Below are 19,383 nucleotides of genomic sequence, written 5' to 3' on the forward strand. Positions count from 1 at the left end.
TTTCCTTTAAATTTTCGCTAGAAATTTAAACATTTTTTGGTAACCCATTTTGTTTCACGAAAATGGATTTATTTGAATTTTACCTATTATTGTTTTATTTTATAAACGTGTTATTTTAAAAGGTTTAACTTAAATTTTGACTCAAATATTTAATTAGTTTTGGTCTTGTTGGGAAGGCCTCGATCTGATGAATGCGTAGGCACGAACGGTTTGTTAATCGGAATTACGGATTCGTTTTTATGAAAGAGCAAAGATTGAGGGGTATTTTAGACTTTTACATTGTAAGGTGTTTCTAGAAAGACCCAATTAAAAAAAAAAAATCAGAAAATTCCCTATCCTTCTAGAACCCTCTACCTTTCTCTTAAATTTTTTCATTTCTCTCTCATTTCCGGCACACCCCTTTTCTTTCTCTTTTCCCATTTCTCCTTCTCTCTTTCGCAACCCCCCTCTGCCCGCAAACACCAGCTGCCACAGCCATCACGACTTACGTCCGACGAGCACCCCCAGGCGCCGGCCACCCTCCCTTGACCTCTCTTCTCTCTCTCTCTCTCTCTCTCTCTCTCTCTCTCTCTCTCTCTCTCTCCCTCTCTCTCTCTCTCTCGCGACTCACCCTGTGCGCGCAACAGCTCTGGCCAGAATCCAGTTCTCTGGTCACTCTCCCGGCGACGCATGGCCACTGGCGCGACCCCCTCGTGTCGACCATCCTTCCCTTAGCTCCCCTCTCGCCGGCACAGACCACCATCGACGTCTCTTAGCAACCCAGCCCCACGTGCACAGTAATGACACCAGAGACACCCCTCTGTCTCGCCGGATTTCGGCCAAAAATCGACCCCAATCCTTCCAATTCTAGGTGGGTTCTTCTCCTCTACTTATGGGCTTTCTCTTCCACATTGATTTCGTTGTTTAATTTGAGTTTTGTAAAAATGAAAATCTGGGGATTTTGAGCCATTCGGGATTTCTGAAAGTTTCAGTTTTAGAAGGATGACAGGACCGCCCCCGGATTCCACCCTGAAACCCGGAGAGATCCTGCGGGAATCCAAAATCAAGGAAAATCCTACCGAAAATTCGGCAGAACCTCCCCTGAAAATGGACTAACCCAGAAATTTCTAAACCTGTTAAAACCACTTCTAAACAGCAACCACCTCTACCACAACCAAATAGGGTCTCAGACCCAACAATTTCACAGAGAATCCAACTTAAAATTGTAGATGATTATCAGAGCTGCTATTCTATTACAAGGAATTTTTACACCGAAAAATAAATGACGTCTACTGGTTCGAGTAGGAATATGGATGTAACTGCCTCGACGTGATTGGCTCGACCTCCACCAAAACTACTATCTGGGGGGACAATTTAAAACAAAACAAGATAACCGTGAGACAAACTCAGTGAGTGGACAGTTTAATAAAAACGAAAACAAAAGTAAACTTTATGTTTCAGAAAATCCTTCAAAACCACGTTTAGCTCTAAGACCTCACGTCACTCTTTGAAATCCCTCAGTTTTAAAACCATTATCAAGCTTAAGAATATTATAAAACTAATGGAACTCAAGGAAAAGATAACTCAAAACACATTTCTCGATAGCAAATCATTTAATTTAACGAAGTCATAAAAATAATGTAATCGAAATCTTTATAGAACTCGAAAAGTATTTCTCACTTAAAATCCATATTTAAACTCTTGAAGATATCAATTTCATTTTGCACCATGCTATATACCCTGAATAACCTGGCCATACACCTGTGCGGAATTCCTGCATCGCAGAGGCAGGCAATATCCTGGCCATACACACGCGTGGAGTAAATCCAACACGTGCAGGCAATATCCTGGTCATACACACGTGTGAATAAAATCAGCACGTGCAGGCAATCCTGGTCATACGTGCACGCAGAGCAGCCCCCAAAGGGCGAAGCATCCCGACACACGGCCCAAAGCCTATATGTGTGCCGTGATGGGTCCCAAAGACCTATTAAATCTGATAACCTAGAGGGTACTGCAAAGGGTGGTTTGAAAACCATTTTTCCATAAACCAAATAATAGATCCTTTTTCCAAACCATTTTTCTATAAACCAAATAATAGATCCTTTTTCCACTGACAATAAATATCATAGTACTTTTCCGAAAGAAACTTTAAATCCATAAGCCAATATATGAAATTCGAATCAAATTCAATATACAGGGACCGAAATGATACTTTTCGACAAAAACGAAATATTAAATAAACCTTGTATATAAAATGAGAAACCACATTCCTTTCCCAAGCCCAACAACTCGCTAAAACTAATATGAAAATATATGGTTTTAAAACTTATTTATGAACACATTTGAAATTCGAAATCCATCGCCATTAATCAAATCCCAAATTAAAATCAACATCACAAAATAATTAAAATGATACAATTTTCATAACTTATTAAGGATTAAACAACCAACTCAAGGATTTTTATTTCTCAAACAATAACTAGAAAACAAGTATAAATTAAATTATAAACTTCCATAAACTTTTTCAAAAATAAAAGTAAGTCCACTCACAGAGATAGCCCTAGCTTCGATCCTCCGCCGGACCGTCACGAGCCACAGCTGTGTCGCTTGCAAAGTGTCCGCTCACGTGCCAAGTTGAAACTTCCGTTCCTCAAGTCGCACCTATCTATACAAAACACTAATGAACTCAGTTTTGGTACTCAAAATAGCGCTAAATAATTTACGTGGCGGCTGGGTGGTCAGAACCCCCGCTGTCGCCGCTCAAAGTGGCGGCACCAAAACTAGATTTCACAAATTTCTCCCAATTCCTCCAATTTTCAATCCTACACAGCCATTGGGTTTCCTAGAGACAAAATTTATCCAAAACAACATCATAATAGCCCCCCAATCCGAAGCCCACAGAAATTCTGAAATGACCCTAAACCCCTATATTTCATCTTCAGCAAATTCTCAAAATTAAACAACTAAACTATAAGAGGGTGAAAGCCCAATAGAAGAGGAAGAAAACTCACCTAAAATGGAGGTGTTTGGCACTGGAAATTGGTTAGAATCCTGCGACACAAAGGGGAGCCAAACTGCTGGGTTTTCTGGGTTTTCTGTGCGCGCGGCTGGGGTGGCTGGAGGAGCGCTGGGGGAGGTCGCCGGCCTGAGGGAAGGTCACCAGAGAGTGGCGACTGCGAGGGGAGGCCGGCGTTGATTGTGACGCCCCGAAACTGGGAACACCACAGCGGCACCCGTCTTAAAGATCCTGAGACTATAATACCCCTTACCCCGAGTATTATATTCCCAAGCTCTCTAAAACGAGTTAAGCCTTTTTTATTGAAGAACCCGGGTTGGATCAGAGTAGTAAAAATACAGCGAAAGAAATTACTGAAAATGCCTCACATTATAAATAATAGTAAAGAGTACCAACCCGTGAGGGTTATATGTTTCAAATACACTAACCCTAATGCTACATAATAAAACAGTAGATAAACAGATATGTCAGGATAGTCCAACCCACGCCAGAGTGATTCAGTCTTCAACAAAGTGGTGCAACAAATTGGACTCATGGATAGCCATTGGGATATGCCACCTACGAGGATGAAAGAGAAACACCACCACGGATCCAAAGAAAGGATCTAAACCAGATAGCAAGACTGAAATTGACAAGCTGCAAGTGCCACACCCACGACCTCAATCTTGGTTTCCAACAACTGGATTATCTGCACTCACAAGAGTACAGTAGGGGGTAAGCGTCACATACGTTCATCGCTTCCCCTCGAGGGAAAATCCTGGTTAGGTTTGAAACAATACTCGAAAATATAGGATTTCAAGGAAAACAGTTTAAAAGCAATGCACACCCAAAAACAGGGTATCAATACCAATAATATTGTAACCAAAGCCAGTAATGATAAAGGTAATTATGCCAATAATCCGTGAGTAAAGCCTTTGCATGCTCATACATCTTTTTCAGTGAAAATCCTTCCTGTCACGTGACATAGTTCAGAAACATACCTGCGACCGATCACATACAGGCCAACCACCAGTATCGGAAATTCAACCACCACCTCGATACTGTGGTGAGAGTATCCATTTACCTGGTAATACCACATTGGTTAGCCTCCCCAGAAGGACATTCGACTAACCAGTCCGTACTTACCCCTCCGGAGGTTTAGGGGATCGAAACCCAAGGTCACAACACGTGCCCGTTACTCTCAGGTCGTCCAAGGTATCACACAGAAAATCACACAAATATGCCATACAAAAATCATGCACATTCTCTGTGAAAGACATTTTCATATACATAGAGTACGAAAATAGGCAGGAAATCCAATAACCGGGATATGGTACTTTCCCCCTACCTGCTTTACCAAAGTGTGTCCCTTGCCTGATCCCTTTCCTGTGTCTGGGTCCCACTTGTACCTGTTGGGAAACTGGAGATCCGAATCCGACGACAGCTATTAGGAACGTACTAAACGTACTCTCGACCTTGTCTGTTAAGACCAGGTAAAATTTAGAGGTTTGGCACTAGCGTAACTTGCTAGGCTTCTCTAAATTCTTGATCCGGCATGACCCTGCTCCCCGAGGCAGACAGTCATGTCAGACCGTGTGGTTTCTAAGTTTATTTTAATTTATTGTCGAGGAGGTTGATCAGATATGAACCTTACAACGTGACCAGGTCAGTGCATGGGGAAACTGAGGGAGCTCTGGCTCAGTACCCAACGCATGTATGCTCATGGACTGACCTTAGTCATCACGTTATTTGGTTACCACTGATATGGCCTCAATATTTATTAAGTTCATTTAATAACAACAGTTAAACGGCGTTTCGTCTATAACTACCACTTAAACAACAGCAGATTAAATAAGCTGGGTTAAGGGTATACCTGTTGAAGACTTCCCACGAGCAGAGTCTCGGTCACTAGACTTGCTAAATAATAAGATTAAAATAGCCTAATTAACAAGAGATTTATTTAACAAAATTTTAGCAGAAATTCAACAGGGATCAAGAAATTACCTATGGAGCTCAGAAATGATTTTTTTAAAACTTCACCAAAACATAGCACTCACACTACTAGAATTGAAGAGCTCGTCGCCATGATCGCGTAGGCGAAATCGGATCGTCGATCGGAGCTCCAGAACTCAAGATAAACTCAAAACAAGATTGAAGAAGAGAGAGAAAGGAGGAGAGAGGAGAGAGAAGCTCTCTCTTGGGAAGCGTGCGGCTGAAATGGATGAAGAACCAGCAAGGGTGCGCTGCTATTTATAGGAAGGCTTGACTGAGTCAACTCGGTCAACTCGTTGACTCAGTGGGTGGACTCACCACCAACCGTCGCCACGTGTCAAGTGGAGAGGCTGCCACGTGTCGCGGGCCATGCAGCTGGTTGCACATGCAGCCGTCGGATCAGATGGGCCATGCGAGATCCAACAGCCCAGATCGTGCCACGTGGCGCGATCTGGTATTTCCTATTTTATTTTCTTTTTCCTATTTTTCTCAACTTCAAAAATTAATTAAAAATAGCTCGGGACTCGGAAAAATACCCCGAAAAATACTACGGACTCGTATCGACTAGTACTAATTAACTATGTGGTCAAATTACCAATTTGTCCTTTAAAAAAATTTCAAAAATTTCAAGCTCCACAAACTAAGATGAAATGCTTTTAAAAATGAAATTTTGGGAAATTCATAAAATAATCTCCCGGACTCGGAATAATACGAGACTTGCTCCGTTGGGTTCGTGAGTAAAAGTACCACCTTCTAAAGGTCTAACTTGGGTCAAAACTCTAGTCAAAGTTGGTCAAACAATTAAAGCTTAAGGAAAAATACGATTTTCCGCCAAACAAATTTCTAGAAAAATTCTAGAAATTAAAGAAAAATTCCAAAATAAATTTGGAAAATTTTGGGTCTCACATCCTCCCCTACTTAAAAAAAAATCTCGTCCTCGAGATTACCTGAGTTCACTGAAGAGATGCGGGTATCTCTTCCTCATGTCGGATTCCAGTTCCTATGTCGCTTCCTCGACTCCGTGGCGCTGCCACTGAACTTTTACAAGTGGTACCTTCCTATTCCTGAGTTGTTTCGTCTCGTAAGCTAAAATAGAAACAGGTCCTTCCACATAAGACACGTTTGGTTCGAGCGGTAAACCAATCCAAGGCATCACTTGAGGGATGTCAGGCACACTCTTTTTCAACTGGGACACATGGAATACGTTATGTATGTATGCTAACTGAGGCGGCAACTCCAACCTGTAAGCAACTTTCCCGACACGTTTCAAAACCTTGAACGGTCCAATATACCTGGGTGCCAACTTGCCTCGCATACCAAACCGAAATGTACCCTTCAAAGGGCTAACTTTCAGAAACACCAAGTCCTCAACTTGAAATTCCAAAGGCTTCCTCCTTCGATCAGCGTACGATTTCTGCCTACTCTGGGCTGTTTCTAGTTGTTTCTTGACTATCTTGACCTTTTCGGTCGTTTCTTTAATCACTTCAGGACCCAGAACAACTCGGTCCTCAACATCGGCCCAACAGAGTGGCGAACGACACGGCCTTCCGTAAAGTGCTTCGTACGGTGCCATCTTGATACTGCTTTGATAACTATTGTTATATACGAACTCGGCGAGCGGTAAGTACTCACTCCACTTACCTCTGAAATCTAGAACACAAGCTCGCAACATATCTTCCAGTATCTGAATAACTCTTTCAGATTGCTCATCCGTCTGCGGATGATAGGCACTGCTAAGATTCAATTGAGTGCCTAATTCAGATTGTAACTTCCGCCACAATCGAGACGTAAATCGGGGATCTCGATCGGAAACAATCGTCTTCGGAATACCATGCAATCGAACAATCCATTCGACATAGAGATCAGCAAAATAATCAACGGGTGAGTTCATCTTGACCGGCAAGAAATGAGCTGACTTCGTGAGTCTGTCCACGATAACCCAAATACCATTGTGCCCTTTTGTATTTCTCGGCAGATCGGTGATGAAATCCATAGTAACACAATCCCACTTCCACTCTGGAGTAGGTAACGGTTGTAACAATCCAGACGGCTTCTGGTGTTCGGCTTTCACTTGTTGACAGGTCACACAGTGATTAACAAAATCAGCCACGTCTCTTTTCATACCTTTCCACCAGTATCTTCGTTTCAAATCTTGGTACATTTTCGTTCCTCCAGGGTGCATAGCAAAACTGGTGGAATGAGCTTCGTTCAGAATCCGTTGTCTTGTTTCTTTCCTGTTTGGCACAACTATTCGGCCTCTGTACCTCAAACTTCCATCAGAATGTACCTTCCATTCCCCAGGTGCATCTCCTGAGTATACCTCCTTCTTTTTCTGTTGTATCTCTAGATCCCCTTCTTGTTCTTGAACTAATTCTTGCTCCAATTGGGGCTCAATCTGCATACTTGCAATCCTTCCATCATGGAGTACGTTGACTTTGTACTGACCCAAAGTCTGTAGGATCTCCCGTTCAGCCATCATTAAACTGGCTAGAGTGTTTTTCTTTCTGCTCAGTGCATCAGCTACTTTGTTGGCTTTTCCTGGATGATATTGTAATTCAAAATCATAATCTTTAAGATACTCCATCCAGCGTCGTTGTCGCAAATTCAGATCTCTCTGAGTGAATATATGCTTGAGGCTCTTGTGATCTGAGAAAACAGTGAATCGGCCTCCATACAAGTAGCATCTCCAGATTTTTAGAGCGTGTACAACAGCGGCTAACTCCAAATCATGAGTTGGATAATTCTTTTCATATTCCTTCAACTGTCTTGGGGCATAGGCTATCACTCGCCCATTCTGCATCAGTACACATCCGACTCCTATTATGGACGCGTCGGTGTAGACTTCATAAGGATCTTCATTGTTGGGTAAGACTAACACTGGGGCAGTTGTCAGTCGTTTCTTGAGCTCTTAGAATGCTTCTTCACACTTCTCGTTCCATTCAAACTTGAATCCTTTTCTGAGTAGTCGAGTCATCGGGGTAGCAATCTTGGAAAAACCTTCTACAAACCTTCTGTAATAACCTGCTAATCCAAGAAAACTACGGACTTCTGTCATGCTCTTCGGTTGTTCCCAATTCAAAACCGCTTCGATCTTCTTGGGATCAGGAGATAATCCTTTTTCTGAGATGATGTGGCCAAGGAACTGTACCTCTTTCAGCCAAAATTCACATTTTGACTTCTTGGCGTAAAGTTGCTTTTGAAGTAATGTCTGTAGAACAATTCTCAGATGCTCTTCATGCTCTTCCTTACTCTTGGAGTAAATCAGGATGTCGTCGATGAAGACAATAACAAATTTGTCCAAGTATGGACGGAATGCTCGGTTCATCAGGTCCATGAATGCGGCAGGTGCATTTGTCAATCCAAACGGCATCACAACGAACTCATAATGTCCGTATCTGGTACGAAAAGCAGTCTTTGGGATGTCTTCGTCTCGAACTCTGAGTTGATGGTAGCCGGATCTGAGATCAATCTTTGAGAAGTACTTCGCTCTACTAAGTTGATCAAATAGCTCGTCAATTCTAGGCAATGGATACTTGTTCTTTATTGTGACTTGGTTCAGCTTCCGGTAGTCTATGCAGAGTCGCAATGTTCCATCATGCTTTTTGGCGAATAGAACATGGGCTCCCCATGGTGATATACTTTCTCTGATAAAGCCCTTCTCCTTCAAGTCGTCTAATTGCTTCTTCAGCTCCACCATCTCGGCTGGTGCCATGCGGTAGGGCGGGATTGAAATAGGTTGAGTGCCTGGTACAAGTTCAATCTTGAATTCTACTTCTCTTGTTGGTGGGATTCCGGGCAGATCTTCTGGAAAAACGTCTGGGTATTCGTCTACCACTGGTATTGGTTTATCTTCCTTCTGCTTGGCTTGTGTGGAAATGATGAGTGAATAGCATAGCATAACTCTCTTGCTTTTGAAACAAACTCTCAGCAATGGGTTGATGGGTTGTAGCGGTTTGTGCAATCGGATGATCACCTCTTCTCTGTTACTCGTGACTACCTTCACTTTTCTTTTCTCACAATCGATCTGTGCCGTCAAGTGGGGCTTCTTCCTGGTTAGCTCTTACTGCAAAAACTCGTCCTCCTCTAGCTGGTTGTGGTCTTCCTCCGCCACCTCTTCCTTGTCCTCCACGATTGTTGGGTTGTGGTGGTGCATGTTGCAATGGTTGAGCTCTAAATGGTTGTGGTGCAGCCTGTATCTGTGGTTGTGGCCTGGGGGCATTCTGCTGTGTTCTAGTAGGACAATCATTTCTGTAGTGACCTTCACCTCCACACTGGAAACAAATTTGAAGTCTATTCTTCTTCCAGTTTCTTTGGTTTCGGGAGGGTCCTCCCCTCTGAAAATTTCTTCTTTTTCCTAATCTTGTTCCCTCAGACCTCGCAATTTCCCCTTTCTGTCTAGTTGCAAGGAAATCCTGCTCCTGAGCATAAGCAGCATTGACCACATCTTTGAAAACTGTAAACCTTTGACTTGCCAAGTATTGGCGAATCCCGTTCTTCAGACCTTGCAGAAATCTGACAGTCTTTGCCTTCTCATCATTCATGGTAGATGGGACGAAACGTCCAAGTTCAGTAAACTTTCCCACATATTCAGAAACAGTCATGTTTCCCTGCTCTAGATCCATGAATTCCTTCATCTTTGTCATCTGCAGTGGCTCGGGAAAATATCTGTCGTAGAACAATTCCCTAAATCCTTCCCAAGTCATAGTGTTAATATTTTCTCGGTGCCTAATGCATCTCCACCATCCGTCAGCTTCGCCTTCAAACACATGTGTAGCTAGCCAGATCTTGTACTCATCTGGTGCGTTAATCGATTCGAGCTTCTTCTCGATGTGCGTAACCCAATTCTCAGCTAAATCGGGTTCGGAACTTCCGTGAAACTTCATCGGCTTAGTCCTAAGGAAACGATCTAAGTACTCGCCTCGTCGCTTATCTTCACGTTCAGCGGGAGTGAGACGGTTACCAGCTTGTTGAGCAAAGAAAGCCTGCATAAATTCAGCCATTTGTTGCGGGTCGAACCGATTATTGGCATTACTGTTAGTTCGATCGAAACGGGGCGGCATCTTGTCAGCAAGACTGAAAACAAATAAGGGAATGATTGACACAAGTAATACAAGGAACAAAAGTGTTTCAAGGGGAAGACTTATCGAAGAATGTGTTTGATTGGAAACTTCGAAGGAATCTGCTGAATCGGCTCTGGGTTGGCATATCCTGCATATTAGTAAAAATAATCTACTAATAATCTTACAAAGTTATCTATTTATTTATTATTATTATTATTTTTATTATTTTAGGTCGTACCGCTCTGATACCACTTTTTCTGTGACGCCCCGAAACTGGGAACACCACAGCGGCACCCGTCTTAAAGATCCTGAGACTATAATACCCCTTACCCCGAGTATTATATTCACAAGCTCTCTAAAACGAGTTAAGCCTTTTTTATTGAAGAACCCGGGTTGGATCAGAGTAGTAAAAATACAGCGAAAGAAATTACTGAAAATGCCTCACATTATAAATAATAGTAAAGAGTACCAACCCGTGAGGGTTATATGTTTCAAATACACTAACCCTAATGCTACATAATAAAACAGTAGATAAACAGATATGTCAGGATAGTCCAACCCACGCCAGAGTGATTCAGTCTTCAACAAAGTGGTGCAACAAATTGGACTCATGGATAGCCATTGGGATATGCCACCTACGAGGATGAAAGAGAAACACCACCACGGATCCAAAGAAAGGATCTAAACCAGATAGCAAGACTGAAATTGACAAGCTGCAAGTGCCACACCCACGACCTCAATCTTGGTTTCCAACAACTGGATTATCTGCACTCACAAGAGTACAGTAGGGGGTAAGCGTCACATACGTTCATCGCTTCCCCTCGAGGGAAAATCCTGGTTAGGTTTGAAACAATACTCGAAAATATAGGATTTCAAGGAAAACAGTTTAAAAGCAATGCACACCCAAAAACAGGGTATCAATACCAATAATATTGTAACCAAAGCCAGTAATGATAAAGGTAATTATGCCAATAATCCGTGAGTAAAGCCTTTGCATGCTCATACATCTTTTTCAGTGAAAATCCTTCCTGTCACGTGACATAGTTCAGAAACATACCTGCGACCGATCACATACAGGCCAACCACCAGTATCGGAAATTCAACCACCACCTCGATACTGTGGTGAGAGTATCCATTTACCTGGTAATACCACATTGGTTAGCCTCCCCAGAAGGACATTCGACTAACCAGTCCGTACTTACCCCTCCGGAGGTTTAGGGGATCGAAACCCAAGGTCACAACACGTGCCCGTTACTCTCAGGTCGTCCAAGGTATCACACAGAAAATCACACAAATATGCCATACAAAAATCATGCACATTCTCTGTGAAAGACATTTTCATATACATAGAGTACGAAAATAGGCAGGAAATCCAATAACCGGGATATGGTACTTTCCCCCTACCTGCTTTACCAAAGTGTGTCCCTTGCCTGATCCCTTTCCTGTGTCTGGGTCCCACTTGTACCTGTTGGGAAACTGGAGATCCGAATCCGACGACAGCTATTAGGAACGTACTAAACGTACTCTCGACCTTGTCTGTTAAGACCAGGTAAAATTTAGAGGTTTGGCACTAGCGTAACTTGCTAGGCTTCTCTAAATTCTTGATCCGGCATGACCCTGCTCCCCGAGGCAGACAGTCATGTCAGACCGTGTGGTTTCTAAGTTTATTTTAATTTATTGTCGAGGAGGTTGATCAGATATGAACCTTACAACGTGACCAGGTCAGTGCATGGGGAAACTGAGGGAGCTCTGGCTCAGTACCCAACGCATGTATGCTCATGGACTGACCTTAGTCATCACGTTATTTGGTTACCACTGATATGGCCTCAATATTTATTAAGTTCATTTAATAACAACAGTTAAACGGCGTTTCGTCTATAACTACCACTTAAACAACAGCAGATTAAATAAGCTGGGTTAAGGGTATACCTGTTGAAGACTTCCCACGAGCAGAGTCTCGGTCACTAGACTTGCTAAATAATAAGATTAAAATAGCCTAATTAACAAGAGATTTATTTAACAAAATTTTAGCAGAAATTCAACAGGGATCAAGAAATTACCTATGGAGCTCAGAAATGATTTTTTTAAAACTTCACCAAAACATAGCACTCACACTACTAGAATTGAAGAGCTCGTCGCCATGATCGCGTAGGCGAAATCGGATCGTCGATCGGAGCTCCAGAACTCAAGATAAACTCAAAACAAGATTGAAGAAGAGAGAGAAAGGAGGAGAGAGGAGAGAGAAGCTCTCTCTTGGGAAGCGTGCGGCTGAAATGGATGAAGAACCAGCAAGGGTGCGCTGCTATTTATAGGAAGGCTTGACTGAGTCAACTCGGTCAACTCGTTGACTCAGTGGGTGGACTCACCACCAACCGTCGCCACGTGTCAAGTGGAGAGGCTGCCACGTGTCGCGGGCCATGCAGCTGGTTGCACATGCAGCCGTCGGATCAGATGGGCCATGCGAGATCCAACAGCCCAGATCGTGCCACGTGGCGCGATCTGGTATTTCCTATTTTATTTTCTTTTTCCTATTTTTCTCAACTTCAAAAATTAATTAAAAATAGCTCGGGACTCGGAAAAATACCCCGAAAAATACTACGGACTCGTATCGACTAGTACTAATTAACTATGAGGTCAAATTACCAATTTGCCCTTTAAAAAAATTTCAAAAATTTCAAGCTCCACAAACTAAGATGAAATGCTTTTAAAAATGAAATTTTGGAAAATTCATAAAATAATCTCCCGGACTCGGAATAATACGAGACTTGCTCCGTTGGGTTCGTGAGTAAAAGTACCACCTTCTAAAGGTCTAACTTGGGTCAAAACTCTAGTCAAAGTTGGTCAAACAATTAAAGCTTAAGGAAAAATACGATTTTCCGCCAAACAAATTTCTAGAAAAATTCTAGAAATTAAAGAAAAATTCCAAAATAAATTTGAAAAATTTTGGGTCTCACATTGATGGCCGGTGCTGCGCACAGAGGGAGAGAGCAGAGAGAGAACACAGGGAGAGTGAGAACGAAGAGAGAAAGAGTAGGCTGGGGGGGTGGTCGGCGCCGGGGGGTGTGCTCGCCGGAGTTCGAGGCCGGCAAGGTGGCCGCCGATGGTGACTGGGGTTATGGCGCAGGGAAGAGGGTGAGGCGGAGAGAAAAACAGGGAGAGAGAGAGTGCGGGGAGAGAGAATAAATAGAGGAAGAAAATGTTCTAGAGAGAGAGAGAAACTTCTAGAAAAATCTGATTTTTTTTAACCCAATTTGTCCATTTTACAAAATTGCCCCTAACTTCAAACGCCCATATCTTTCAAACTGTAACTCGGATCAACGCGTGCTACGTGTCTATGAAATCGTGGGATCGAGACCTATCTAACGGACCCAAAGTCAAAATCGAAAGCCCATTTATTTTAAAAGCCAACTTTGGGTCAATCCCAAATTAAAACAAAAATATTTAAATCAAAACCCTTTTTATTTTTCCAAAATAAATCCCAAAATCTTTAAAATACAATCCAACATCCTTTAAAAAAATCTCTTAAAAACATAAATAAAAATTTAAATTTCTAGTGAAAATTTGGGTCGGGTCGTTACAAAGGATGTTCTTGTGGTTATTTTGGACAAAATTTCTTCCCTAGGAGACCCTATTGATGCTTAAGTTTGAGAAATTAAATGGGTTCTATTGAAGTCGATTGTTTTTGGCTAAATTAGTCTTGGAAACAACAAATCTGGGCCGCATCAGTGGTGGTCTCGTCCCTCATTGTCATTCTTGGAAATTAGATTTGTTTTTTTTAGAGCGATTTCTAAGTTGGTTATTGATTTGAAGCAGGTGGAAGTCTTCTGGATTTGACGAAACCTCAATTTGGATTGTATTCAGATACTTTTCTGTATCGAATCGACTCACAGACGAGTCTTGGTCGAGGTATAGCGCACATAAAGTTTAATTGGATATGTTTGATGGATTAAATGTTTGGGTGTAGTTGGATTTTGAGCCGGGAAGGAATTAGAAGAGATTTGGGTAATCAGACTTTAAGAAAAGTAATAAATCATCTTTGAAAAATAGAAGGGTTGAGCGGAACATTTAGGCTTCACACGTACACTTTAATCGTCGTTGAGCCGAGCCTAATTTCATATTTCATTTCTTTAACTGTAGGCGACAACCCTGAAATCCGAGACGACACAGCGGAGGATTAAAGCTAGAGTTTTCCAATTTGTGAGTGGACTTTTGTTTTTAAAAGCATTTTTAAACTTTATGAATTTATTTATTTGATTATCTTGAGTTTTAATTGAGAAATAGTAAATTCGAGTGGACTTTTAGTTTCCTAAAGAATCTATGAAAATTCCATTAATTCTATCATGCTTAATATCTTAAATTGATTCTGGATTTAATATATAGTGACAGATTTCAGTTTTCAAAAGCTTTCATAAATAAGTTTAAAACATGGATTTACAGGTTGGTGGTTTCTGAGTTGTTGGATCTTGGAAAGGAAATCTAGCTAGTTCCTTATTTTATACGTATTGTTTGTTTAATATTTTGGGTATTATCGAAAAGTTTGGATATATTTGGTTCATGTAGTTTAAATTTAATTTGAATAAACATTTTGGGCTTATGGATTTAAATTTGTAAAAGGATTTCAATGATATTTATTCTTGGTGGAAAAAGGATATATTTGGGTTATGGAAAAATGGTTTTCAAACCACCTTTGCAGTACCCTCCAGGTTATCAGATTGGATAGGTCTTTGGGACCCATTGTGGCACACACACAGGCTTTGGGCCGTGTGTCGTGATGCTTGACCCTTTGGGGGTGGCTCTACGTGCACGTAAGACAGAATTTCTGGCTCTGCATGCGTACAACAGATTCTTGGCTCTGCGCATGTATGACAGATTCGACTGACTGGTGTGTGTTTTCAGTTTGTTAAGTATTTTAAGTGATGAGTTTATGGCAACAAAGGTTTTAAGTATGACGGTTTCAGTTGAGCAGTTTTATTGATTTTCAGTATATTGAAAGTGTTTAAGAAGAAAGTTTTCAGCTTAAATTATTTATTTATAAATTGACAGTATCAATTTTAGTTTGAGAACTTGTTTTTTCAACGATTGATTTTCAACTTCAGATTTTATTATTTTACTGAGAAATGATTATTAGTTTGGGGTTTTTTTTGTTTAAGCATAATATCTTTCAAAGTTCGTATTTACAGTTAATTGATTTACATAAAATATTTGCAGTAGAGGTGGAGGACAACAGAGGGGTCAGTCAGGACGCCCCAAAGCCCAGGGCAGAGTCTTCGCCATGACGCAGCAGGACGCTTTGGCTTCACCGGATGTCATCATGGGTACGTTATCCATCTCTGGGCATAATACAATATTTTTATAAACTATGGGACACACACACACTTTGCGTATCACGTATTCTCGTTTTGATTGACGATAAAAGATGAACTTTCTCGATTCGTGAGTTAGAGTGGTTTTCAAATGATTTAAAGGTTTTAAATTAATTTACTTCGTAATGATTTTATTCTTGAAAACTTTATTTAGGGTTTGGCGTTTCTATCACATTTTCAAGTTTTTATTTTGAGGCTTAAATTATTTAGGTTCGTTATGGAGCGATTTCCTGAGTTTAAATCTCCTTGGTTTTCTTGAAACGGAAGGAAATGCCAAAGTCACGCATATTTTTTTTACTTATGGTTGCTAAAAGGAGGTTTGATTTGATGGGTGATGAGAAGTTGCAACTACAATTCACTTAAATTTAAGTTTTCAACTAAATTTCGAGGACGAAATTTTTTTAAGGGGGGAAGGTTGTAACGACCCGACCCAAATTTTCACTAGAAATTTAAATTTTTATTTAACTATGTTTTTAAGAGATTTTTTTTTAAGGTGTGGAATTGCATTTTAAAGATTATGAGATTTATTTGGAAAATAAAAAGGGTTTTGATTTAAATATTTATTTTTGTTTTAATTTAAGCTTGACCAAAAGTTGACTTTTAAAATAAATGGGTTTTCGACTTTGACCTTGGGTCCGTTAGATAGGTTTCGATCCCCCGAGTTCATAGACACGTAGCACGCTTCGATCCGAGTTACAGATTGGAAGATATGGGCGTTTGAAGCGAGGGGCAATTTCGTAAAATGACAAATTGGGTTTAAAAATCTGATTTTTTTTGAACTTTCTCTCTCTCTCTAGAACCTTCTCTCCCTTTCTATTTATCACCCCCGCACTCTCTCTCTCTCTCTCACTCTCGGTTTTCCTCTCTCCCGCACCCTCTCCCCTGCGCCCACCAGCCCCAGCCACCCCACTCACCATCACCGGCCACCTCTGGCCAGCCTCTGGCTCCGGCGAGCTTCCCCCAGGCGCCGACCACCCCTCCGGCCTCCTCTCTCCCCGAGTTCTCTCTCTCCTCCTTTTCTCTGTGCGCGACCAGCTCAGCCTAGCCCAGCTCAGCCCGGTCAATTCCGGCCATTTCCCGACCAGTCCAGGCCACCGGCGAGCCTCCCCCAACGCCGGCCAGCTCGCCAGCTCCTCCTCCAGTTAGCCCAGCCCCCCTTGCGCGTCGGTGCTGCTCGAAAAGGCCACACAGGGCCGTCAACTTTTCCCTCCATTTTCAGTCAATTTCACCACAAGTCTTCGAGATTCTTGGTGGGTTTTCTCTTCCCCATCTTGGGCTTTATTTTCCCTGTATTTTTAATGGTTAATTTGAAGTATTTAGGAAATTAAAAATTTGGATTTTTAGTGATTTCGGGTTCCCCTTTGAATGTAGAGATTTATGGGTTAATCTTGTTGTGTTTTGGATAATTTTCACTCTTAGGAAGGTTGTTCTATGTTTAGCATCAAAAATTAGAGTTAATTTGGAGGATTTTGGACATTGAGAAGTTTGATTTCAAGGGTTGGAACCCAGTTCGGATTTGCTATGGATTGGCTGAGTTTTGTGGAAATTGTTGGAGTGGTTTTGGATAATTTATCCACTAGTAAACCTCTAAGTGTCGACCCTAATGAGAAACTTGAAGAAATTAGGAGTTTGGGTGTGGTTGATGCTGGTGTGAGCCGGGAAGTTTCGAGATGGTTAGGAATAGGTTAGAGAGCGTATAGTTTTGAGGAAGATGATTTATAACCGTTACTCGAGCGTGAGTTTAGCGAGACATTAGAATTAACACACACAAAATTAAACGTATTGGAGTCGAGACTAATTTCATATTTTATCGTTGTGTTATAGGCGACACGATCGGGGTTCGCGACGATCTGGCGGAGGATCGACATTAGATCTTCTCACTGTGAGTGGACTAAGTTTTATTTTTGAAAATGTTTATGGAAGTTTATAATTTAATTTATACTTGTTTTCTAATTATTGTTTGAGAAATAAAAATCTTTGAGTTGGTTGTTTAATCCTTAATAAGTTATGAAAATCGTATCATTTTAATTATTCCGTGATGTTGATTTTAATTTGGGATTTGATCAATGGTGATGGATTTCGAATTTCAATTGTGTTCATAAATAAGTTTTAAAACCATATATTTTCATACTAGTTTTAGCGAGTTGATGAGTTTGGTTTTGTTAAGAAGAGTTTTGGAAGAAAAATTAAAGGATTTGAGATTTGCATTATGTGTTTTTGAGTTATTGGTTTTCAAACCACCCTTTGCAGTACCCTCCAGATTATCGGTTTGGATAGGTCTTTGGGACCCATCACGGCACACATATAGGCTTTGGGCCGTGTGTCGGGATGCTTCGCCCTTTGGGGGCCGCTCTGCGTGCACGTATGACCAGGATTGCCTGCACGTGCTGATTTATTCACACGTGTGTATGGCCAGGATATTGCCTGCACGTGTTGGATTCACTCCACGCGTGTGTATGGCCAGGATATTGCCTGCACGTGTTGGATTCACTCCACACGTGTTGGATTCACTCCACGCGTGTGTATGGCCAGGATATTGCCTGCACGTGTTGGATTTACTCCACGCGTGTGTATGGCCAGGATTATTCAGGGTATATAGCATGGTGGAAAATGAAATTGGTATTTTCAGAGTTTGAGTATGGATTTTAAGTGAGAAATATTTTTCGAGTTTTATAATGATTTCGATTTTATTATTATTTTTATGGCTTTGTTAATTTAAATGATTTGCTATTGAGATATGTGTTATCTTTCCTTGAGTTTCATGGGTTTTATAACATTTTTAAGACTTGTGAAATTGTTTTACAACTGGGGGATTCCAAACAGTAACGAGAGGTTTTAGAGTTAACGTGCTTTTTGAAGGATTTTCTGGAACAGAAATTTTACTTATGTTTCCCGTTAAACTGTCCACTCACTGAGTTGTCTCACGGTTCATTTGTTTTGTCTTAAATTGTCCCCCAGGTAGTAGATTTGGTGGAGGTCGAGCCAAACACGTCGAGGCAGTTGCAATCATCTCCTTAGTTGGACCTTGTAGGCGCCATTTAATTTTTAAAAATTCCTTGTAATAGAATAGCAGGTCTGATAACCACCCTGCAAATTTTAAGTTGGATCTGAGACCCTATTTGGTTGTGGTAGAGGTGGTTGCTGTTTAGAAGTGTTTTTAACAAGTTTGAAATTTCTGGGTTAGTCCATTTTCAGGGGAGGTTCTGCCGAATTTTCGGTAAGATTTTCCTTGAATTTGGATTCCCACAGGACCTCTCCGGGTTTCAGGGTGGAATCCGGGGGCGGTCCTGTCAACTTGGTATCAGAGCATTAGGTTTTAGATTCCTCAATTCTGCACTGAATGTGCATCCCCATTATTGATAAGAGTTTGGTTTTCTTATAGGTATTATGCCTCCTCGACGACGTGGCCGACCACCGGGGACCCACCATAGGGTAGCAGAAGGTGTCGATGAGACGACACAAGGTTTCGAGCAGTCTATTGATAGGTTAGCCGAGGCAGTGACTACTGCTGTTCGTACTAGGGCGTTTCCTGAGGAAGAGTACAGCATTGAGCGTGCCCGTAAGCTCGGGGCCTCAAATTTTTCGGGTACTTCGGATCCCAGTGAGGCTAACGAGTGGATGATACAACTCGAGAGGATCTTTGAGGTTATGGGATGCCCCGATGACCGGAAGTTAGTCTTGGCTACTTTCCTGCTAGTGGGTGATGCTTATCATTGGTGGGATTCCGAGCGTTTAGGACTCACCGCGGCGGAGATCACTTGGGACAGATTTAGGAGAATCTTTTACGAGAAGTACTATCCGCGGGTTTATTGTGATGAGAAGAGAGCCGAATTCCTGAGGCTTAGACAGGGATCTATGTCAGTAGCAGAGTATGAGAGGAAATTTACCGAGCTTTCCAGGTTTTGCCCAGCACTTGTGGCAGACGAGGCAGATAGATGCTCGAGATTTGAGGAGGGTCTGAGAGACTCTATTCGCACGGCGGTTACAGCAG

At 41.6% G+C, this 19,383-nt stretch overlaps 1 long non-coding RNA gene across 1 annotated transcript; it reads right to left on the reverse strand.

Moving 5' to 3' along the window:
* Window positions 1–1,211: 1,211 nt before the first annotated feature.
* Window positions 1,212–3,168, reverse strand: LOC147291830 (uncharacterized). The gene is made up of 3 exons (XR_015121009.1): window positions 2,994–3,168; window positions 2,533–2,647; window positions 1,212–1,340 (listed from the first exon to the last, which is right to left on the reverse strand). It is a non-coding gene; the product is annotated as an uncharacterized LOC147291830 (long non-coding RNA).
* Between the last annotated feature and the right edge of the window lie 16,215 nt (window positions 3,169–19,383).

The sequence above is a fragment of the Dryas octopetala genome, chromosome 3, assembly GCF_963921425.1.
Source record: "Dryas octopetala chromosome 3, drDryOcto1.1, whole genome shotgun sequence".
Classification (NCBI taxonomy): domain Eukaryota; kingdom Viridiplantae; phylum Streptophyta; class Magnoliopsida; order Rosales; family Rosaceae; genus Dryas; species Dryas octopetala.